Consider the following 25203-nt stretch of genomic DNA (forward strand, 5'->3'; position numbering starts at 1 on the left):
TTTCTGTTTCATGCAGTGGGTTGTAATCCATTACTGTAATTATTTATTTTGATGCCTCACTTGTCCCAGATTTTGCTAGTAGAAGCCCCTTCAAGTTTGCTTCTGTGTCCTTTTAGCATATCTCCATCATTTTTTGGAGCACTTTCCAGGCTCACCTTGAACTACTGTCTCAGCCTTGGAATTGGAATTGGCTGTTTTTCCAAGGACCCCCCCCCCCCTTTAAAAAATCCTTTATTTTGAAATAATTGTAGACTCACAGGAAGTTGAAAAATAATATAAAGTCCCATGTACCCCCTTCATCCAACTCCCTTCAGTGGAGTTTTGTGTAGCCCTACTACAGTATCAAAATCAGGAAATTTGATATGTCTGGTACATTTCTGTTAACTGCACTACAGAACTACTCACTTTTCATTATTTTTTAAGCTTGCATTTGCGTGTGCGTATAGTCTTTTGTAACTTATCTATTTCATGTACAGAGTTGTGTAGCTAGCCCCACAATCAAGATAACAGAGCTGTTCCATCACTTCAGAAGCACTCTTTTGCTACCTCTTTGTATTCCCAACACCGCCCTCCACCATTTTGTTTATTCTCCATGTCTGTAGTTTTGTCACTTCAATATGTTATAGGAATGGAATTATACAATAGTAACCTTTTGAGATCAATCTTTTTCACAAAGCATAATGCCTTGAGGTCCATTTGGTGTTATGTATATCAATAGTTAATTCCTTCTTATTGCTGGGTAGTGTTCTGTTGTATGGATGTACCAAGTTTGTTCAACCATTCACCTATTGAAGGACATCGGGATTGTTTCCAATATTTTGTATAATATTATGAATAAAACTGCTTTGAATGTTTGAGAACAGATTTTCGTGTAAACATTGTTTTCCATTTTTGGGAGTAGAAGTTTGAGAGTGTGATTGCTGGGTCATGTGGTAAGCACGTGTTTAGTTTTGTAAGCAACCACCGGACTATTTTCCATAGTGTCTGTACCACTTTATTGTTCTCACCAGCACTATATGAGGGATGCTGTTTCTCAGCATCCTCCCCACCATTTAGTGTTATCACTGTTTTTTACTTATAGCTGTTCTAATAGGTGTGGTGATACCCTGTTATGGTTTTAATTTGCATTTCTTTAATGACTAATGATGTTGAACATTTTTTTATTTGCTTGCTTGCCATCTGTGTCTCCTCTTTGGTGAAATATCTGTTCATGTCTTGCCCATTTTCTGATTGGATTTTTTAAAAAAATTTTAACTGCTGAGTTATGAGGGTTCTTTATGTATTCTAGATACAAGGTCTTTGTTGGATATGTGGTTCGAAAATACTTTCTCCCTGTCCATAGCTTGTCTTTTCATCCTCTTAAAAGAGTCTTTCAGAGCAAAAGGTTTGAATTTTGATGAAGTCCAGTTTATTAAATCTTTCCTTTATGGATCATGCATATGGTGTCAAGTGTGAGAGCTCTTTGCCTAGAGCTCTGGTTCTTTTTTATGGAGAATGGTATTAGAAACCAAAACCTGAGCATTAGGTGTGCTTGTTGCTCTTAGGGTGTGGATCTTCTCCAGGTCTCAGTGGACATAGAGAATATGTGTGTGTCCTAAGCCTTTCCAGGTTTCAGGGTACATTAACTATTTTCTTTGGTATCTCCAAGTGTAGACACTTACTCTGTGCCTTCCTTCATTCTCCTAAGTCTACTACCACTGTCTATGTTTTATTTCGTTATCTAAACATTTGTCCATTACTTTCTTTTATTATTATTATTTTTTGACTTCTATTCTGATTTTATTTTCAGTGGAGCTTTGTGAGAGAATAATTGTAAATGCATGGACTATACACTGTGTTGAATGTGTACTTGTTGAAGCTGTAGTATTTCCTTTTCAGATCTTTTTTTCTGTCTTTATTTTTTTTTTACACTTGTCAGCCTTACCCTCCTCCTACTATAGCTGCTTTCACCCTGATTGTGCTGTTTCGCCACAGCCTGTAATCATCCGTGATTCTCGTTTCCATGTAATGAAGACCAAGTTTATTAAAATATTCAGGTTCTCTTTATAGTTGGACCTCAGCTTACTTTTCCAGTCTTTTTATCTGTAACCCTGCCGTGTTTGCTCCACTCCAGAGCTATTCTAAGTAGCTTTCATTTCCCCACGTGTGTTACGCTTTCTGCTCCTTTCCTCTCAGTTTTCCTTTGAGGCACATTGTCTGTGCTAGTTTTACAGCATTTTCTATAGAGCACAGAGCTTGGCATATAGTGGGCACTGGAGGCATTAAATACATAAACAAATGCTGCTTCCTCTGAAATAATAATACCACCCAAACTTTTTATTGACCTATTATCATTTTCCAAATACTACCATACAGTATCTCATTTAATTCTCAAAGCAACTCTGTAAGCCATTATTCATCTTTTATAAATGATGCTGAGTGAAATGTCCAAGGTCATAACTGTAGGAGTTAAATTACATTTAACAGATGTTTGTGTACCTATTTTGTGACAGGCCCTGATTTAGATGCTCGAGACACTTGGGGGACAAAGCAGACAAATGTGCCCTTAATAGAACCAATATTAGAAAGTTCTCCTTGTGGGGTGGGTTTTGGGGAAAGTCTTCCATAACCTTAGTTACTCATCTCAGATGTCATCTCTTTTAGTTTCTCCTAGCGCTTCTGGAAGGAGGCAGGAATGGGGTAGAAAGAATAGCTGTGTCTTCTGTGTTCTCGTTAGTTCCTTTTTGTGCACAGTTTTATTCTAGGTAGCATTTATAAAATCATTATTTGTATTTGGGGCCTTTGCTAGATTGAGCAGCTATGGGCAGGGATTGTTTTTTTTCTGGTATCCAGGATGCCTGGCCCATAGTATATCTAATATTCTCAATAAGTGTTTGAACCCATTAATATTAAGACTTATCCATGGTTGTCGTTTACTGATAGCAGGTAACAATACTTTTCAGTACTCATTAATGCCTCTGTGTAAGGATACAAACCAGTTTAAAAAACTCCACTCTGTATCTTAGCCAGGAGGACATATTCTCAAAGAGATTATCTATAGGCAAGTTTTTTACTGAAGTTTAATAAACTAGTTTGTTTGTGGGTATGTATACGTCTCTAGTCTGGAGATGGTGTCTTGACTCCCTTTTCTCCTCAGTTTTGACCATCTCGTAGGAGTCCTGAGTTACTTGTTAAAGAAGTGTGCTGATACAATATAAGGTGTCAGAGTTTACCAGCCTTTTTCCAGTTCAAGAAGATAAATGATTTCAGATGTAGAGTGTTTACTTTCATACATTTTCCAAACATGTACATTGTAACTTTTCTTCCATGTTTGTTTGCATACAAAATGTTGAGGTTATCTATATTTATTTAATGAACCATGTCAAATCTGAGTGGCTTAAAACAACCAATACTCTTTTCTTTGCTCACAATTCTCCAATTTGGGCAGGCCTTGCCTCCATTCCACATGGTGTCTCCTGGGACTGGAAAGTCTGAGATGTTGGATTCCGGCACATGTGTGGTGTCTGAGACATCTTCCTCCTTGTGACTTTTTCATCTGGTTACCGTGGGCTTTCTCACAGCATCGTCTTGGGGTAGTTGAACTTCGTACGTGGTGGTGGATTCCAGAGGTGGTGACTGGATTCTGGAGGTGCCAACAGCAGAAGCCACTGGGCCATCTTAAGACTTATGCCTGGAACTGGCATAATGTCATCTTCACCAGATTCTTTAGGCCAAAAGCAAGTCACAGGCCTGTCCAGATTCAAGCAGAGGGGACTGTACAAGGTGTGGACACTGGCAAGAGTGGTTTATTGGGACCACCAAGGAACATCCCACTACACGAACCAAGTATTTTTCTGAAGGGGAAAAAGGTGACTTTTCTGTTTTGTTTTTTTATTATCTAATCTGACCAGTTTATGCATTTTATAATGCACTGATGTGATTGTATGCCTTTTTGCTGTAACTACATTCAGATAGCTGTATAATATTAACATAATTTGTCTTATTCAGTTAAACTGTGGTTTGATAATTTTGGTAGGGTTTATAAATACAGATTTGGAGATTGGGTAAAAGAGATAATGAGTACGTTATGGTCTTCTCAGCTCCAAATTACACCTAAGTTAAAGTACCAAAGTACTAGATAAGAACTCTGAATATGTACTTTGTGAAATAAGTGATGTAAACCTCCTTTTGGGTCACATGTTACAGTCCATAAAATATCTCAAGTATTTCTCCAGTAATCCTGCGATTGTCCTTTGTACAGGAGAAAGAAGAAATAGATAATCACATCTCCTGTAATTGTAGCTCAAGTCTTTTCTTTTTTGCCCCTGAACAGATCTCCTTAATGCCGGGAATGTGACAGTGTTTCATTTCATTTAAATAGTTCTCATATTGAGGTCATCCTGTTACTGGGCTTGGGTGTAACAATGGAAATTTGTCAGAAACATTGTGGCTCATTGACCATATACATTGGAGTCCTCTGGAAAGCTTAAAAGAAATGCAGATTTTTGGGTCTACCCCCAGACTTAGCATATCCAAATGTCTGAGAAAGGGTCTGGGTGATGTGTAAAGTTTGAGGATCACATTTTTAGGTCCTGTGACACGCATTCTCCATGGGGGTGATATCACTCCCCAAGGGGGAAAACTTGTTCTTGGGCGTGAGGGAGTGAAAAAAATCTTAGATGTTACAGTAAGTCAGCCTTACCTGACAGAGTCTTATTCCATAATATTTAATTTCTCTCATTAAGGAGAAGTTTAATTTAAACTTTTCTTCCTGGTGGTGGGAATGAAGGAAAAAAGGTTGAGAAACATTACTCTGTAAGAATTATTCCTACATAGTGCCTGCCCCACAGGACTTGAGCCACCTCCCCCATCCTGGAAAACCTTAGTATGTGATCTGGATAATTTTTTTTAATACTGAGGTTTTACCTACACCATATAGATTTTCTTTTAAAAATCCAGAGGGGGAAAGCATTTTACTCTATGGAGTTTTGCATCCAGGCAGATCGATCTTATCCTTATGGACAAAGCACTGTTGGAATGGACTCTGTTCTGGGATTTGGAAACCTTTTAGCTTTCTAACAAAAGCTCTTCCTGTTCTTCAGCTTTTTATCACATAGCTCACCAGGATCTCTTCTATGCCACGGGAAAGGAGGCGTTCCTGTCTCTCCTGGGAGTGAGGCCTGTTCCCATGCCTCTGTCTCCTGTATGGTGCAGGCCCTGGGGGGTCAGGGTGGGTGAGAAGGCAGGACCCCAGTGCCCCTGTTCTCTGGGAAGGAGTGTAGGCCAAATACTGTTACTTGGGTTTACTGACTTCTTTCTTTGCTTTGGACTGGGTACAAATGAAAATGCTTTTTTGGGATGGGGGCTATTACAGGGCAGTAGCAGAAGTAGAAGAGACGTTTCTAATATATTACTTTCTATAAGGAAAACTTCAAATTTTGATTTGAGTATTTCTGGGTCCTTCAGGGTAGTGTTAATGTCTTTGTACTTGTTTTCTGTGTAATTGATCCAGGCTCAGGAGGGTTAAAGGCATAGTACAGCCAGAAAACGAAAGCCCTCTGTAAATCTGCATTCACCTGAAAACACATCGCTTGGCAACTGGCAGATGCTGGGGTAGATTATTTGTTGAATCAATGAATAAAATTAATCCAAAGGTTATTTTAAAAAATGCAGTTCTATTTTCTATGATTTTAGAATCCAGGCTTAACATAATGTTAAAGGGAGAGTGACCTGGGAAGTTAGGAGTCCCAGGGTCCAGTGTTCTTCCTGCCATGTCTTTTAATCTCTAGACTTTCATAGATGATCTTCTAAGAGCCCTTCAGCATCCAAAATTTTATTATCAAACACCTTAGAAACGTCCTCAGCTGATGTATTGAATAGTTGTTAGAGGGGATTAGTTCTAGTTGTCACACACACAGTAGCGTATTAGGGTCCACGGTTAAGCTGCTGTAAGTGGGAGCCAGCACTTTGATGGCTCTGAGAACACAGAATCATCTCGAGGTGAATGGCCAGGTTGCGGGGGGTGCTACCTCAGTGGGTCATCCGGAGACACGTTTCTTCCGCCTTGATCATTCACAGTACCCTAGGGGACGGTCCTCATCTGTGTTGTCCTTGCCCCAACTCACAGGCAGGTGAAGAGACAGAGAAGTGTTCACTCCTTGTCTTAAAAGACCAAAAGTGTCACCCCACGCTTTTTTTTCGCATTCTGTCCATGAAAACTTAGTTGCTTGGCCATACCCAGCTGCAAGGGAAGCTGGGAAGTGTAACCTAGCAGGGCAGTTGTGTGCTTGACTCTATTTATGGAGGAAGGAGATGACTGTCTGCCACACGTAGTGTGGATGAAACTGTTCAGCTTTCTTAGTAGTACCCTTTTGGGGGAAGCTGTTTACTTAATGTTTTTGTTTAGGAAAAATCTTACAATTAACACAAAGAGGAAATTATTTTGGCCCTTGGATTAAAATGCTAAATAGAGTATATTAAAAGACAAGTTTTGAAATTAATTAGGAACATAAAACTAACCAGCTCTAACGGATTATACCTTTGTGTCCTCAGAGTACAAGCCAGGTAAAGAGTCGTTTAATCTTTGCTGCATTCTGTGTTCCTAGAAACACCTAGGTGCACATTCAGTCACAAGTGACATCTCAGTTTTCCAGAGGAGTAGTCCATAGTTCACTTCGGTAAACTAGCCCAACAGAAGGAAGCTCCTTCTTAAATACCATCAGGCCTCTTGGGCTCTGAATTCTTGCAAGTTTGTAAATTTGGCCATGTGTCAAAATCGCCTGGGGCCCTTGTTCAAAATATAGGTTCAGGCCCTATCCTCTGGAGGTTCTGATGGTTATGTCTCTGAATCTGAATTTTTAACAAGCCCCTCAGGGTGACTCTGATGCAGCTGTCAGTGGTACGGGATGTCCACTGCTTTGGATAGTCTGCACCTCAGTTGCCTCACATGTAAAAGTGCAAAATTATACCTACCTGGTTTCACAGGGTTCAGGGAGCATGACATGAGTTGTACTTGAAATTGTTTCATAAATTAAAAAGTATCTTAAAAAATGTTAGGTGGCATTATAAGTTAAGTCTGTGCCAGGTATTGTGCTAATTTATTTGGTAAATAAAGTTAAGTGCTCATATCTCTCTTTAGAAGTAAGCTGGGAAATTACTGTGAGATAGAAATCTAGACTTCTTGATCCTTGCCTAATTGAACAGGGATTCTGGAAAAGTTATCTGCTCAGCATGACTACCAATAGCAGAACAAGCCAGATAATTTACATACTTTTGTTTAGACGTAGTGTTAAGATACTGTATATCGACTTGATGACTTCATTGTCATCTGTGTGGGAAACTGTGCTTTGTACTTTGGCCTTGAGTATGATATAATCTCTGCCCATAAGGAAGTCACAACCTGGTAGAGAAGACAAGACTTATAAACAAATCACAATACCATTATTAAGAACATTTTCTTCTGAAGGGATGAATTCTACAACTGTTACAAGGCAGGTTCTGAATATGATATTCAGGTTCAGAGGATGGGAGAGGTCACGTAAGGTGAAGAGCACAGCTTGAGACAGGAGGAGTGACTTCCCTTTTTCTTTCTACCCCAGAGGGACCAGCCTCTGTCAGGTACTAGGAGGACTCTTCTCTCTCCCCATTTGCAGTTGCCTGGACCTTGTAAGGCAAGTAACATCATTGAGAAGCTTGTGAAGGTTAAGGATACGTTCCCTTCTCTGAAGTAAAGGGAAGTGGAACTAAACGTGATAATGCAAACCATGTGCTAGGCACTTACGTATATCACCTTAATCACTTCCAACAGTTCTGTGAGTTGAGAGAGGCCATGTCCTTTAGTGGAAGGAGCCTGGGACTTTAAAGCCTAGAAGCAGTTGGTAATGTTGGAGCCAAATCTGGCTTATGCATAGATGTTCAAGTAAGTGGCTTCTTCCTGGTGAAACAACTTGACAGGACATGTCAGACTGTTCCTTCCTTTCAGCATGTTAGGTTTGCCTTGGCTTTGACGAGGGCATGGCTGCTGCTTAACCCACTGAGATGTTACGGGTGGAGGTCTGGGGGCTCATTGTTAAGCCGCAGAGTAAAGGAAGGGGAAGAGTGGTATAGAAGACATGCAGTATATGGTGGTAGGGAATCGTGACAGGAAATACAAAGGCTGATTTATCTGATAATGTACCAAAAGTTGGGGATAAAGTAGTGAAAAACACAAATACAGTTTGTGCCCTCACGTCATTGACAGCCTAGGTTTGACATTTTAACATTTGCTGTTTGTGATAGAACATGTGGAAGCTTTCTTGAACTGTTACAGATTGGATAGCTCAGTATTGGGTTTCACTGAGCATGAAAGTGGTGGGGATTTTACACTATATGTTTTCCAGTGGTTATGTCTTTTTAAATCTTGAAGGAACTCACAAAAAAGCAGTAAGATTGCAAATCATTCCAAATGAGATGTTGACATAAATCAAGCGTACTTTTCCACATCCTCCAAGAATACAAGTACAGATTGGAGCGTTTTTCATAGGTGACATTTGTAAATGTACGTATTTTAAGAAGATTTGAAACTGTCTTTCTTACCTCTTTGTATTAGTTTCCTGTGGCCACTGTAAAAACATCACAGACTTAGTGACGTAAAGCAACAGAAATTTATTCTCTCCTTGTTCTGGAGGCCAGGAGTCTAAAATCAGTACCATTGAAACGAGATGAAAGTGTCAGCAGGCCCAGGGGGTCTCCAAGAGACAGTCTCTTCCCTGCCTCGCCTAGCTTCTGGCGGCTGCCAGCATTCTTTGACTTGCGGCTGCATCCCTCCAACCTCTGCCTCCATGGTCGCTCTGCCTTCTGCTCTTCTGCCGGTGTGTCGCGTGTCCTTCTGCCTCTCTCATAGCACACTTGTAAGGGCATGTAGCTGAGTTTCTCTTGTGAAGGAGGGTTTCTTTGTGTGTTTGTAATTACTTTGTGTGAGCTCTTCTTCACAGGAACTTCTGAAGGTGTTGTGTGTATCGAGGGAAGTTCATATCTGTGTTTAAATATTTAGAGTCAGTGACACTTTCCACTTCCCATTCCCCATTTCCCATTTCCCAAGTGTAATAACGGTAAACACTATCATGCTGTTTACCTGCCTCCCACTTGGTGCAGTTGTTGCCACATTTTTTTCCTCCTACATGTGTTACTCCTACATATGTTACAATTTTATGATTTTCGCTTTAAGCACATTTTAAGCTCCAATTTATGATTAATTTTTGTTTTAAAAAATCTTTTAATTTAATTACAAGAAGGAAAAAATACTCATTTATGAAAATTTACCTACTTATTTACCATTTCTGGCACTCTTCATTCCATAGATTTGTGTTTCCATCCAGTATAATTTCCTCTCAGTCTGAAGAACATTCTTTAGCGGTTTTTGTAGTTCAGGTATGCTGGTAAAAAATTCTGTCTTTATTTCATCTTTGTGCTTGAAGGTTATTTTAACTGGATATAGAATTCCAGATTGATACTTGTTGTCATTGAGTGTATTAATGGTGGTTTTCCACTGTCTCCTGGCTTCCTTGTGTCTGGTGAGATGTTAGTGATAATTACTGTTTTGTTCTTTTCTCTGTGTATACTGTCTTTTTTCTCTCTGGCTGCTTTCAAGATTTCTCTCTTTATCTTTGGTTTTAAGCTGTTTGCCTATGACATGCCTGGGTGTGCTTATAGTTTGAGAGGTTTTTTTAGCCATGATTTCTTCAAATATTTTTCTACTGTTTTCTCACTGTCTTCTGTGATTTTATAATTTCCTTTTTTTTTTTTTTGTAGTTTCAATTTTTCTGCTGAGATACTCTTGTCCGTTCACACATTAAAGAGGAAATTGTTCCTTAAAGTTTTTGAACACATTTTCCTCTAATTCTTTGTATAAAATACCTGTTTTAAAGATATTTTGTCTGTTGTTGTTTGCTATATCTAACGTCTTGTCCAACCTGGGGTTGGTGTTCTATTGACTCTTTTTTCCCCTTGACTGTGGATCACATTTTTCTGTTTCTTGTTTACTGAATTTTGATTGAATACTGTTTTTTTCTTCTTGAGAATGTTAATGTTTGTTCTACAAAGCTGGTTGGTCACCTCGAATTTATTTATGTTTGGTTTTGTATTTTATTACTCAAGATCTATAGAAAGCTCAAGGTCATGCCTGGCCCCTCTAATATGGTGGGACATGACTTCCAAACTGGGTCTTCCTGTGGATCTTGTCTGGGTTTGGTTTTAGACATTATTAGTTTTGGTCTGGAGTAGGCTGTACTCTAAAAGTGTGGTCCTTAAGTCTTGAAAGGGGGAAAGGATGTTAAGATGTGTATTAGTAAGGGTTCTCCAGAGAAACAGACCCAATAGGAGGCATATGATTTAGTGTAAGAAATTGGCTCGTGTGGTTATGGAGGCTGAGAAGTCCCCACATCTGCACTTTGCACGTTGGAGACCCAGAGAGCTGATGGTGTGGTTCCGGTCGGAGTCTGAAGCCTGAGAACCGTAAGAGCTGATGGTTTAAGTTCTAGTCTGAAAACCAGCAGGCTCAAGATTCAGGAGCTGATGTTTCAGTTTGAGTCCAAAGGCAGGAAAAAGGTTGAAGTCTCAGCTCAAAGCAGTCAGACAGGAGTTCTCTCTTACCTGTGGAAGGGTCAGCCTTTTTATTCTACTCGGGCCCTCAACCAACTGGATGAGGACCACCCATATTAGGTAGGGCAGTCAGTCTGCAGATTCAAATGTTAATATTATCCAGAAACACCCTCACAGACACACCCAGAATAATGTTTGACCAATTGTCTGGGCAGCCCATGGCTCAGTCAAGTTGACACAGTAAACCTCTGTTAAAGAGATCTCTCCACTGTGGCTGGGCAAAGACTCCAAAATTTCCCATTCTCTTTCATTTCTGTTCTGCTCTCAACCTCTTAGCAGTCACTCTGCTCTAAGCTTGTCTCACCTTGCCCCATGTACATTCTGGTCTTCTTGGGACCCCTCTACAGACTTTTGGAGACCCCTTTCTGCATAGCTCTTCTCTCTCTGTTACCCTGTCCCCCAAAGATTCCAGGTGCTTCAGCTGTTTGGAACTCTAATCTTTACCTTCACATCTCAGTAGGACCCCCATGCTTTGCTTGGATTCTAGCTCCCTCCACCATGTTGGGAAGTTGTCCCCAGAGAACCAGGGCAAAAAAATAGGGTAGGTGGAGGAGACAGTTTTCTTTAAAAATTCTGTTTCCCTGATTATATTTCATGGAGTAGGCAGACTTTTAAATAATGTTGTAGTGATGTGGACCTTTGGATGAAGGTCAGGACAGAGGGGTGGGCTCTAGAGTAAATTGTACCCCGCTTCCCTCTTAGTGTTGGAACCATAGCCAAGGCAGATGCCATGGGTTGCAAGCTCTGCAGGTGCAATGACTAGGGGCTGTCACTCATGAAACAACTCTCCCATTAATGGATGCCTTCATTCTTTCCTTCATTTGCCACTTGTTCTCCTGTAACATTCTTCTTACTCTTAGTCTTATCTTCTTTACGGGGAGCGAGTCAAAGTCAGTTCATTCCATCCTTGAGACTTGCTAAATTATATGGAGATGTCTAGTCACTGGTCCTTTAATCTTTCATTGTCTTGGCTGAACGTCCTTGGTGCTTCCAGATCCCCACTCACCTAATTACTTTCTCAGAAGTTCTGAATTTTCACCGCCTCTCTTATGTAGATCTAGAAATTGAAAGAATTGTGAGCTTCAGAAGCCTTACACATACTAAGACTACAAATCCAGGTCTCACCTGTCAAATTCTTGGAAAGATTTTTCTGATACTCCCTCTTCCTCAAATCTAAATTGGTTCCTCTCGTTAATTTTCTCTTTTAGCAATCTGTACTTCCCCCTCATAATCGTGAGCATGGTTTGTAGTTATATATTAGTGTGATTTTGCCTGTTTCCCACGTTGGACTGTGAGTTCCCTGAGGGCAGACACAGTGGCAGTAACTCTCACCCTTATGTCTCCAGTTCTCAGCACATATTTGTTGAAGAAATGAATGATAAATTTGAAACTCATCATGTCATGACATCATCTGATTTTTAAGATATTATTTGTGTGCGTGCAGTTATTTAAAATTATTTTTCGGTTGTTTCAGTAGGCGTAAGTGATGGCACTTCTGAATTGTATGCAGAAGTATGTATGGCTGTCCCTCTTTCGACTTTGTCCATTCCTGTCCATTCCTACCCAGCCACCTTCTCAGTCCCATTGTCCTGACGACAGATACTGCTGTTGAAGGTTTGCAGGTATCTTTCTGGACATTTTCCTGTGTATTTCCATTTATATGAAAAGAAACGAGTATGCTTATGTTGTTGTTGTACAGATATATGTTTGCCCATATTTCTTTGTAGCAGTGGAATTTGAATGCTCAATTAAAATGGCAATTAAGTATTATTTTGCTATTATTGGTTTGATAATCAGATCTTTTCTGATCTGTTTATTTTACTTTCACATACTCTAAGTAAGGCACATAACCTCTAGACCTGAGTTTCCACATCTACTAAAGGATTGATTTGAATTAAATGAAATTGAAGACCTCTTGCTCTCAATCTGATACTAAATTCAATGTTATTGTATAATTCACATGTATTAGTTACCACAAAAAAACATGTTATTCTTTGTAATATTGAAAAAACAGGAAGGTCAAACATCAGTTATGACTTTGGGTAGCAAGAGGAAATTTTGGGGCAAGTTGTTAAAATGTTCAATTTTTTTTTTTCTCCAAGAGTGGCTAGAGAATGTTAGCTGCTAAAACTAGTAGTGGGATCTATCTGTCTTGTGGACTTTGGCACTAGGAAGTTTGTGCTTTATTGATCCCTCAGAGCTAGCTGATGGCACCCTAAAAGGAATTTCACCCCAACTCCCTGAATTTTCACATCACAGCTGTACATTTATTAACACAATAAATGTCCCTGTGAAAAATTTTATAGGAATCGAAGTTTACATAGGTAAATCTTTGTTAGTGATTTATATAAAGCATTTTATGTAAAATAGTTTCCCAAGCAATTTTAACCCCTATCTCCTCTCCCAAAAGAGAAACAAACAAAAGATAAAAAAAAGCAAATTTTGTTTAGTCATGGTATGTTTTTAAGTTCTCTGTCATAGAATATCAAATCTTTAAATTTCTTTTAGTTAGCTGCTTTTGTCAAGTATCTCACTCATTTTATAGTTTAAAGAATTGTATTTCTAATACTTCTTTCATATATCACCACTTCTATTTAAAATTTTTTTTAATTATGGAAAACTTCCAGCATACATAAAAGTGGAGAATATAATGAACCCTCATGTCCCTGTCCTCCTGCTTCCACAGTCATCACTATTTTGCCCACCTGGTTTGCTAACATTTTCAATATAAATAATACCACATTTAAAAATATTCTCTTTAGAAAAGAGGCTTGGTGTTTAAGAGGAAAAAAAAAAAACAAACTCAAAACAAGAAACAAAAACTATGCCCAAGCTTTATCTGATTATGGCTATTTATAGAGAATTGATAATTATATAAAATATTTTTTTAGTTCATATACCATTCTTTGTATCAGAAATACTCAATTTTGTGCCTTTCGCATTGAAATGAATTAGCGAAGTCATTTGTTCCATCATTAGATTGCAGGTATGACTTAACTGTGCTTATAATCTTGTCTTAAACATTTAAAAAAATTAACTCATTTGTTTCAACAAAGCAACCAAAAGCAGATATTTTTTTGGAGATGATATAGTTTGATGATACTGGTTTCCTTTCCCTCCTGTATTGAGAGTCAGCTATAGTTGAGGAAGCTGGCCATCTGGAGGGTGAGTTGAACAGGCTGTTCCCACTTCCTGGGGCTAGGTGCTGTCAAGCATATAGTTTGTTAGCTGCAGTTGAAGGCAGAGTGGGATTAGGGCCTTAATCATGGTATAAATACTGTGACAGGGTTGAGGGGAAGTGGTGTCTACTGTAGAGGTTGCTGGTGGGAGACTTTCTGGAGGAGAAGGCATTGGTGTTGACAGGTGGAAAAGGAAGGAAGGCGCATGGAGTCTGAGCAAAAAAGTGATGTTGGGGGAATGAGCTTTGTTCCTCGTGGCTAGAGTGTAGATTTGGGGAAAGCATATAGTAGGAAATAAGACTGGAAAGGTGGAGATAATAATGACAGTATAAAATATGACAGTATGAAGAAGTGAACAGGTAATGAGCATTTACTGTGCAGTGCTTTAAATGCTTTACACGTGCTGTGTCATCGATAACAGCACTATTTTATGGGGTAATCTTCACTTTGTAAATGAGGGCACTTAGTCAACTAGTTTAGAACTTTGCATGAGGCCACCTAGTAAGTTGTGGAGCCAGGAGTTAAACTAGGGCAGGCTGACTCCGGAGCCTGACGGCTTTGGGCCTTGAACACCAGGTTAAGCAACACAAAGCACTTTTTGGGGGTCCTAACATGGACAGTGACCTAGCAGTATATTAACTGAGTTTTAAAAGCAAAGAATTTTAATAGTTTATTTTCATGAGCTTTTCACCTTTACTGGAGTTTTAAAAATTGGAGGTTCTTAAAGGTTGTTTCATAGTTGTGGCTTTAGCTAGATTCCATGACGACTTTTATGTTAAGATGGAGGCTGAATTTCTTGGACCATTTTTTCCTGATTATAAAACGTGCATATTTATAAAAGATGTGATGCACTGAAAAGTGTAAAGAAGACAGTAAAAACCATCCAGTCTTTTATTAGCCAAAGACATTCATTATTAATAATTTTATGTATTTTCTTCCAGAGTTTTTTCTATGCTTTTTTTTTTTTTAACTTTCTTGAGACTATGCTTTGATGAAGATTTTGAGTTCTTTCTGATAAAATACAATGCATGACTTTTTCCCTCATGTAATATAGTTGTTTTAAGAACTTAAATGATTACATAATATTTTATCATGTGAATGTACAATAATCCTTGTCATCTTTTCTTTTGAAAGTGTTGAACATTTTTATTGTTTCTGATTTTTTATTTTTGATGATGCACTTTTGTGTATAAATTTTGTATGTTTCATCATGAAATGTATTTCTAAAAGTAGAGATTGAATATGAAGCAAAATAGACTACAAGGAGAATGTGCATCAGTGTTACATGAAGAAAACTGTATGGGAATAATACTTACTCTTGCCGAAGCTCATGTTCAAGTGTACCGTGTATAGATTTGAAGATCATAAACTGAGAAATAAAGCATAAGATTCGAGCAAGAAAAATAGACTGGGACTGGCTAATTACATTTGAGAAGAGAGATTGAGTGTCTTGATGTTCAGCTGGAGAAGAAGCTGAGGAATAAGTCTCTGTGCATCTGAAGAGTGTTTTGTAGGCTTTGTATAGTTATTTTCTGTTTCTTCAGAGTACATAAAAAAACATGAACTTAAGTTAGCATAGAGGAATTTAGCATACAGTTTGTGACTCAGGATTGAAAATTCTCGGTATAGTTTATCATGAGAATTATTCTTGGAGATGGGTAGATTTTCACTATACATTTAGGATTTTGTTCTGCATAAGGAGGAAGGGGTGCTTAAGATGACGATTTAAAGGTATAACTAGACCTTTATTTCTAAGATTTAGTTTAATATTAGTTCTAGATTTCTTACCTGTTGTATGTTTCTTTTTTGATATTCCAATATGAGAGCAGCACTACTATGTTAAAGTTTGCAGTTTTGATTGAAAGGACAAACCAGAACAAGAAACAAACAAATAAAACTCCACACGGGCAGCTAGCAAAATAGCATGCCCGTGTATGTAATTGATTTGCATGACTGTGAATGAGGTCCCCAAAGTTGAACATCCAGTCTAGTGAGGCCAGCGGAATTTGAAATATATGTTGGGAAATGTTGACATTAACAAATCAGTCATATGTGTTAGGATTGTGACAGTATGACTGCTGATACCCAATGCCAGTCATTTATACAGAATTTCCATTGATCAAGAAAATTCTAGTTTAAGATTTTAAGGTTTAAGATTCTAGGTTTAAGATTTCATTTCATTACAAAATGCACATTCATTTTAGAAACTTTAGAAAATACTGAAGATAAGAATAACAATTTCCTGCAGTTCCTCTCTCTGGAGATAACTACTATTTGCATTTTGTGTATAACCTGTCTTTTTTTTTTTTTTCTGCACACAGTTATTCTCTCCTTTTTAAAATGAATATATTTGCATACTGCTTTATAGCCCACTTTTTCTATGTAAGACAGTATTTTCCATGTTGTTATTCTAGCATTCTAACGTACTTATTGAACATCTACTAGGCTATAGTAGAAATATGAGATTGAGATTCACCAAGCAGTAGATACTATCACTTGAGTAAGAATATAACATAAATAATTACTAAAATATAGTGGTCGGTAAGTAAACACAAGTTCAGAGGAGAGATTGGAGTGGCTTTAAGCTGGTTGAGGGAGAATTAAGGTGCTCTTGAAGAGTGGATAGGATTTAGGTAAAGAAAGGGCAAGTTTTAGGCAGGGGGAATGATTTGAGCATTGATGCAGAAGGAGGTTAAGTGGCATTTTATAGAATGCCATGCTGAGCTCTGAGTTCAGGGCAATAAGATTTGATCTAATGTTCCTAAGTTACAGAGGGGTTAAATCCAGGTTGAAAGTCTGCTTCAGGGATGTAAGCGTGGCAGCTAAAGGTGCGATGAAAAGGGACAAGGGATGCGCTGTCTTTAAGTAAAACGGTTCCCAAATCCGGCTGTGTTCAGGAGTAACCTGAAAGTTCTTGTTTAAAAAACAGCCAGATTCTTGAGTCCTTCTCCACGCTTCCTGAATCAGGATCTTCGGGGGTGGAGTCTGCAGTCTAGTTTTGGCAACCTCCCGTATTGTTTCTGACATACTGTCTGGCCTAGGAGATGCTTAGTTTAGGAGGCATCTGTAATACGTGTGAAATAGGGACTGATATAAGGACATGGACCAGGGTGATAACAGTAGGCATGGACGAGAATGGAAAGGCATGAGGCATTTTGAAAATCGATAGAATTTAGTGAGACTGTTTAGAGTAGCTAAAGAAGTCAGCAGTTTCTAGCATGGTTGTGGTGTCGGGGGCACGTGTAGAGGTGGCAGTGTGAGCTGTGTAAGGAAGGGATGAGGACGCCTTTTAGGCATAGTGAGTTGAGGTGGGAATGTGGCACTGCACGCAGCATCCAGCAGCTGTTGGACTAGATACTGAGTGAGTGGTCAGGGTGGAGAAGAGAGTCTGGAATTATTAGTTCAGAGTAAATCTTTGAAGTGCTTCTTTTAGAGGGAAAGATGTATAGAAAAATGAGTGGAGGGGCCAGACGATGGGACTGGAGAGTGACACCTGAGTTTGGGGCCAAAGGTGAAAGAGACATGGAGGATGATTGGTACCCTGAAATACAAGATCACACATTTTAAGAATTTTTTAAGAGGTAGCATTTCTCTAAGTTCCACAAAAGTCTAGCAGGGAAAATAAGTACAACTAAACTCATTTTACTACTCTTAGTAATAAGCTTATTGGAAGAAAATGTAAGCTGTTAATAATAGTGTGTGTTTTTTTAATTATTTCTGGATCTTGTTGTTTTTCCGTATTTTTGAAATTCAAGGATAATTAAAAAACAGTGGTTCATAAAATTATATCTAATTATATGTATTAAAGTACAGATAATCAACTAAGTATATGTGTGCATGTACTTATGTAAATTAATTATATATAATGTATATTTTATAAATAAAATTGTGTATATATAAAATATTTTAGAAACACATATATATAAATACTTTAGACCATCCTATTTAGAAAAGTCAGTACTATCAGAAAGGAAAGAGTGAGCAGAGTAGTTTTTTATTGCATTTCTTAGAAACTAGTTAAGAGAAGGGGTCGCAGACTATTATTGATTGAACATACTCTTCCTAAGTGTCTTCTGTCTGATAGATATGCTTTGTTTCTGGAATACATGCATGCACGAGATCACCCCAGATGTTCAGGTTAGGGAGGGAAATGTAACGGGGGATGACACTAAGCACTGGATCTCAACCTTGTTTGATTCTCAAAGCACCTAGACGTCGTTGGGCCACCCCTTTTTAATTCCTCTTATGAGCAGGATCGATTTGAGTAATAGAAAGTTTGAGTACATTATGTGTAGGTGATATGAAGCAAGCGCATCAGCAGAAGAGATTGAAAAAATTTGTTTTGTTCATATTACTTTGCTTTTAATTCCTATTTACGAAGGGTTCCTGTACCCAGTTCCAACATGTGAGGGTGTGTGTGTGTGTGTGTGTGTGTGTATGTTTTTCACGGGGGAGGGGCTTTTTCACACCAATCAGTTCTCAGATGGCAGCAGGGTGTCTGAGAATTCAGCCCAATTCTCACACTATCTACCTGGTGAAGGGCTCAGTCCTGTAAGACCCTCCACTTCTGACACCAAGCACAAGCCCAGGTTGTTACCTGGGCATCTGAATGGCTACAAACTGGAGGTTCCTGTGACCTCCTCCTTAGGTTTGATTCATTTCCTAGAATGGCTCACAGAACTCACTTTTCTGTTTTTTTCATTTTTGGCCACGCCTCGAAGCTTGTGGGATCTTAGTTCCCCAACCAGGGATCGAACCTGGGCCCTGGCAGTGAAAGCTCCGAGTCCTGACCACTGGACCGCCAGGGAATTTCTCAACACAAGAATTTGTGTGGACTGGATGTGGGGTAAGCAATAGGAAAGAGGTCCTAGATGATTAGGGTTTTATTTTGGGAGATTGAGGTGTGGTGATACCCGTTAACCAAAACTGAGACTACAGGAAGGAGAAGTGGATTTTCTTCCTGTCCTGCCTGGTCATTCCTCTTCTTTTTTGATCAAGAGAGAAGAGTGGGGAAATGACAAATTCAGTTTAATGTGGGACCTGAGATCAGCGGCTTTGGAGTCTGTTTGGTTGGATTTGAATCTTATCTCTCTACAATTCGTCCTGTGTGACTTGGGGCGACTTCACTTCTCTGGGTCTTAGTTTCCTCACCTGTAAAACGGGTAATAGTGCTACTTAACTTATGTAATGGGAATTAAGTGAATTAAAGGAAAATGTTTATGTGTACATTAAATATAAGATACCTCATATGCAGTAATAACTGGGAAACAAAATCAAGCTCAGTTCACTGGACTCTCAGAAATGTGGGCCTGAACCTTAAAGGAGAGAGGTGGGCTAGAGGCAAGTTGGTGTTTTCAGTCTGCTTAATTCCACATATAACTAAGAGGGTACTTAATGTTGCCTTTCAACCAAATCTTAGAAATGAGCCTTCTGGAACTTAGGTCTGCTTATGATAAGGGATATTTCCTAGTATCTACTTTATATAGTAGTAGTCACTCTCCAGTAGTGGAAGTTAGGTTCCTGAAAAGTGCTGTGGTCTGAATATTAATGTTTGAGGAACTTGGAGTATAAGAGAATACATGCAGATATGTTGATAGACTTGAAGGTTGAAATAAACCTGTGAAAATCATTGTTTTCACACTCACTAAAGGAGACAAAGGATGGCAAGCAAAATAAAGTATCACTGGTAGTTTATATGTTTTTTAAAAAAATAAATTATTTATTTATCTTGGTTGTGTTGGGTCTTCATTGCTGTGCGCGGGCTTTCTCTAGTTATGGCGAGCAGGGGCTACTCTTAATTGCGGCGCGCGGGCTTCTCATTGCGGTGGCTTCTCTTGTTGCGGAGCACAAGCTCTAGGTGCGTGGGCTCTAGAGCGCAGGCTCAGTAGTTGTGGCTCACGGGCTTAGTTGCTCCGTGGCATGTGGGATCTTCCCGGACCAGGGCTCGAACCCGTGTCCCCTGCATTGGCAGGTGGAGTCTTAACCACTGCGCCACCAGGGAAGTCCCTATATGTTTTGAATTAGTGGCAGGGTACCTGTACTTTTTTTTGGTCATAGCTTACTCCTAGAAACTTTTCAGTCTCTGCCCACCAGTCTTAAAAAAGATATTTGTCAATGCGTTATGCGTTGTAACAGATAATATGCCTATGAGTTATTTCCCTCCTGTTTTCCTGTATTTATTGCCATATACGAATACTCAGTGCCTAATTTTGTCTCAGTTTAGCCCAGATATAGTCCTGGAGAGGCCAGGTAACTTGGTGCTTGAGGTAGCAAAAATTGGGGCAATATTTATTTAATCCACTCAGCTCTGTCTTCTTGAACCTTTTCTCTGGTGCTCACTCAGGGTTGTGTTAGTTCTTTATGTACAGTTTCATGAGAAATCACATCCTTCTTCCCCTTAAACCCATGTATCAGCTACTTCCACTTGCAGCGTGCCATTGGAGTCATATATTCCAAGACCCAGGTTTTCAGTCCTTCATGTTCTTTTTATCTTGCCTGAGGCTTTAGTGCAAAAACAACTTATCTGCTATTGGTTTTTACACTCTTTTCAGCTTGTCTCCTTAATTTTTTTGGTTTTTTTTGGTAAAGGGAATATATAACAAACTGTTACATACTATAATCAGAATTTCTCTGCTAGACTGACTTTTCAGGAGAGTTACTTTTCCATTCCCCTAAAGTGAAATACTTTATACAAATTAATTTACTGCTTATGAGCTTTATTTTATGTTTGGTATGGTTGAGACAGAAGAGTGGTGAGTCTAAAATCAGACTAAGTCACCTAGATTCTTGCAGGTTTGCAATTTTCTCATAACCATTTCAGTGATCCCTAATGAGAGGCATCTTGGAGTGGTGGAAAGTAGTGAACTTTGGTGTGGGACCGGAGTTCTCAAGCTGTGCCCTTAGGCCAGGCGGGTTAATCTCTCTGACCCTTGATTTCCCCACTGATGAAATAACAGTGCCTACTTGTAGGGTGTGTGTCAACGTCTGTGAAGTGTCTCAGCTGATGGTGTATAGCAAATGTCTTTTTCCCTGCAGTTTTACACATAATTTTGATTTGATATCATCTTACGCTTTTTGCCTTTTTACTTTTTTTTTTTAAGACTGTGACGGTTTCCTAGGGATCCTGGGGGAAATCATAAATGTTCTTGGTTTTTAGGATTTCTCTTGAAACCCCCAGTTAGTGAAAGGACTTTTTTCTGTGTATGCCATTTGATCATCTTATTGGGAATTAGAGTTATAGATTTTTTATTTTCCTTGTGTGTTAGGTATCAAAACATTTCCCCCATGACTCCTTTGGTTATTATAATTCTTGAAAATCTATTTCTAAAATTATTATTTGGAAAAAAGACATTTTCTTCTATCACTTCCTTGCTCTGTTAGTGTAAGTGAGCAGAAGTTTATAAGGAAAGCTAGTCACAGAGTATAATTTTAAGATAATCACATTGTAATTTGATCCATGAAATCAAATTTTAGGTATTTAAAATTCATTTTCATTTTTTTTTAACATCTTCATTGGAGTATAATTGCTTTACAATGGTGTGTTAGTTTCTGCTTTATAACAAAGTGAATCAGCTATACATATGCATATATCCCCGTATCTCCTCCCTCTTGTGTCTCCCTTCCACGCTCCCTATCCCACTCCTCTAGGTGGTCACAAAGCACGGAGCTGACCTCCCTGTCCTATGCGGCTGCTTCCCACTAGCTATCTATTTTACATTTGGTAGTACATATAAGTCCATGCCACTCTCTCAACTTTGTTTTCATTTTTGTAGCTTGTTATTTTATTTTTTTGTAGCTTATTCTTAATTGGCATCTTCTGAACTATCAGAATTGTCCTTTTAAATCTCATTGTGCATTATATTTTATATTTTCATGTGGGTTAAATTTTTTTAAATTGTGAATATATGAATATATGCGAGTATATATTGATATAACACGTAAAATTAAAAGGTCATTAAAAAACAACTGTATACTTGTACCCAGCTTGAGAAATAAAATAGTATCTACCAGAAATAAAATAGTATCTTCTGAAGCTTGTATCAGACTGATTTTTTTCACCGGCTGCTTATAATACTTCCCTACTACTTTAGTTATTTTGGAACTAGATACAGGGCTTCCCTGTTAGCGCAGTTGTTAAGAAACCGCCAGCCAATGCAGGGGACATGGGTTCCAGCCCAGGTCCGGGAAGATCCCACATGCCACGGGGCAACTAAGCCCGGGCGCCACAAATACTGAGCCTGCGGTCTAGAGCCTGCAAGCCACAACTACTGAGCCCGCGTGCTACAACTACTGAAGCCCTCATGCCTAGAGCCCGGGCTCCGCAACAAGAGAAGCCACTGCAACGAGAAGCCCGCGCACCACAACGAAGAGTAGCCCCCGCTTGCCGCAACTAGAGAAAGCCCGCGCACAGCAACAAAGACCCATCACAACCAAAAATAAATAAATGAAATTATTAAAAAACAAAACAAAACTAGGTACAGTTTTTAGTTTTGCCTCAGTACAAAACATTGTGTCATTAGAGAATACATCAGTACCTGCCATTTAGTTTATTAACTCTTTAGTTAATCTGGATTTGCCATATCATGCTAATGCATTCATTTCAATCATAGTTTTGCCACTCTAGTTTTTTTCAGATTTGTAGTAATTTTATAAATCTCAGCATGACAGTGCTTTTGATTAGGTGTCTCGATATCCTCCCACCCTCTCTCCCCTCCTCTCATCTCCCCCACCCCTCTTGAGACAGAGAGACAGACACAAAGAGACCGAGTCTGATACCTTCCTGAGCATACCATGCACGTAAACTCAGCTTGTTGAAATTCTGTTATCCCTGCAGATGTGCTGTAGGTTAATTTTATGCAGTGATTTTCAGACAACTAAAAATTGGTTTGTAAGTTTAGCTTCAAAAACCACTTAAGCTTGGTTCCTAGATTGTTCATAGACCTTTGTATTGCCTTGGGCAAAGTGTGAGCTAAAACATACTGTAAAAGATTTTGAGGACTATGGGAGGTTCCTATGGTAAGGATAGTAGATGCTTTTCGTTGGCATCTAATTTTGCTCCATAATTTGTGAATGGCTCCATTTGTGGGGGAAAAGATAAAAAATTCAGTGTAGGATTTTCTCAGAAAAAATTAAAATGTGACTGTCTGGATTTGTAAGCTTCTTTAGAAAGAAAATTGTATCTATAATTGGCCAAGTACATTTGTTGTTCACTGTTACCTACTTATTGTCATTAAAACTCACATCTATTTTTTGAAAAGTGACCAGCCTGAAGGATATATTGGAATAATCACTAGAATCTTTATTTAAAGTAATCCAAGATCAAGACTTGAGGAGTTTATCATTTCTCAGTATATGATGGTTTAGTTGCTGCATATGTCAGCAGCAGATTCTGTAACTTACAGAAATTCTTTACCCTTTGCTAAAGGCTGCTTTTCAAATGAGTGTGATTAAATGGTTGATTTTTTTTCTAAAAGATGTCAGTTTTAGGGTGAGACCATTTTGAGAATCCAGAGTCAGGTGCATTATCCATTGTGCCACTGGCCCACTCATCTTTTCCTATTGAAACCATTGAAGTTGGCAGGGTATAGGTAGCATTGTGACATTTTACAGGTGAAGAATATAATGTCAGGAGCCTGAAGGATTTGAAAATGTGCAGTTCATGGCAAGAGATTTAAAAATTCACATTTTCCTTTACCTTAGTTTATGCTAGAATTGTAAAGACTTACCGTTTATGAGGGGAAAATTATTAGAAAACTATGTCTTGGAAGTAAAAATCTTGAATCTTGATGATTCAAATATTATTTTTGCAAATAAAACTAGTTTGATGCACTACTTTAATGTTCATCCATTTATCTGTCCATATCCCCTTTCCCCCAAGTTGGGTACTAATTGGTCACATGCCTAGGGTTCTCCTTGATACCACAGCAGCATCTAAGCTGGAAAAGTGGTTCTTCAGGAATGGAATCTGGAATCCAGGGAATGATTTCAGACACAGGTAGTTCCTAATTTACAAGTAATTCATACATGTAAACCCCTTCCCTGAGCTGCTCTTTCAGTTGCTCCTATTTGGAGTACAGAATTTGAGCTTTTAAAGAACTTCTGGGGTTCAAAAGTAAGTAGAAGCAGAAATAAGTGAAAAGCAGAAATATTTGGTGGCAATAAATATAGAGTCAAATCCATATTATGACCCACTTGGATAAAAATGTTTTTCCTCAAACTACCTCAGTAGTTTTTTTTTTTTTTTTTTTTTCCTCAGTAGTTTTTAACATTATTTTGCAACACTGTTAGAATTCTACCATTTAGGGGTTTATTTGGGCTAACTAGCTAGCATCCTTGTTGAAAACTGCAAATATTAAAGTGAATTATTTCAGTCCTGTTGATTTCTTCCTATCACATACCTGAAATGAACTACACTGAGGCAATAGGAGCTTTGGGTGGTAATTTAGGAACATACTTAGGGGAGAGCATTGTTATTAGCAGGATGATTGGAATGTCAGTGTAAAATTTAGGGAATTACAGGCATCAGGAGTTGAGAGAGTGCTAACAAAGGAAAACAACCTACTTCAGAATTTGTCTGGATAAAGAGAGGATCTAGAGTTGGTTAAGTTTCTATGTTTCTTCTGCAGGGTCCCTAGTGCCCATGGCTGGTGTAATATCTTTTGGGTTCAATAGATGTCTTTTGGCTAGTCTGGGAACTTGGCCAACATAAGCAACATTGTTTCATTAGGAATAATACTTAGTTCCACAGCATCAATTTGAAAAATAGATTTTTAGACCAAACTCATTTATAAGTTAGGTTTCAGCCTGTGCTTGTCTTTGTCTTGTCTGTCATCAGTGCTCTCAGTTGACAGTAGCTACAAGGTTGCTTTTGCTTTCCCATCAGTCATGGAATTTGCTGGCCAATCATAAAATAGCAGTGGAAGTAATAAGTAGGAAGTAAAGTGAAAGAATTACAATAAGTACGAGAAGCCACTCGGAGAGCAAAAGAGGGCTTGTGGGCTTAGGGGAACAGTTGGTAAGCAGTGTCTCCAAACTTAATTTACCAGTAACATTGGTAGATTGACATGTGATAGTTCCTATAAAGTAACTTTCATTACCTCTGATAGTAAGCCATGGTGAAAAGTGAATTCACATTTACTGATTTGTGAATTGATGTAGATTACAAAATGTAGATTTTTTTATTCGGATAAAATTACATAGAATAGTGTAATATTGACAGTTTATTTCATCCCTAGAAATGTGTGAAATTTTTGTTGGTAGTAGTCAGATTTTAAAACTGTTTTTCTCCCTGACAATTAAGTATTTTATATATAATTGATTTTCATTAATGAAAATTATTTTCAAGTAAGCTTAAATAAATGTGAGGAAATGAATTTGCAGTAATTTTATTTCTATGTTTTGGGGATTG

At 38.5% G+C, this 25203-nt stretch overlaps 1 protein-coding gene across 16 annotated transcripts in view; it reads left to right on the plus strand.

The window, feature by feature from the left end:
* Positions 1–25203, plus strand: part of DYRK1A (dual specificity tyrosine phosphorylation regulated kinase 1A) — a 148896-nt gene that overhangs the window by 25610 nt on the left and 98083 nt on the right. Inside the window, exon 2 of one of the 16 annotated variants that reach the window (XM_036851131.1) lies at positions 3428–3848. The exons of 14 other annotated variants lie outside the window; for them this stretch is intronic. The gene's annotated coding sequence lies outside the window, so the exon portion shown is untranslated. Of the gene's footprint in view, positions 1–3427; positions 3849–18621; positions 18643–25203 lie in introns of those variants that run through there. One more of the 16 variants, XM_036851133.1, reaches the window with a different exon arrangement.

The sequence above is a fragment of the Balaenoptera musculus genome, chromosome 4, assembly GCF_009873245.2.
Source record: "Balaenoptera musculus isolate JJ_BM4_2016_0621 chromosome 4, mBalMus1.pri.v3, whole genome shotgun sequence".
NCBI classification, from domain to species: Eukaryota; Metazoa; Chordata; class Mammalia; order Artiodactyla; family Balaenopteridae; genus Balaenoptera; species Balaenoptera musculus.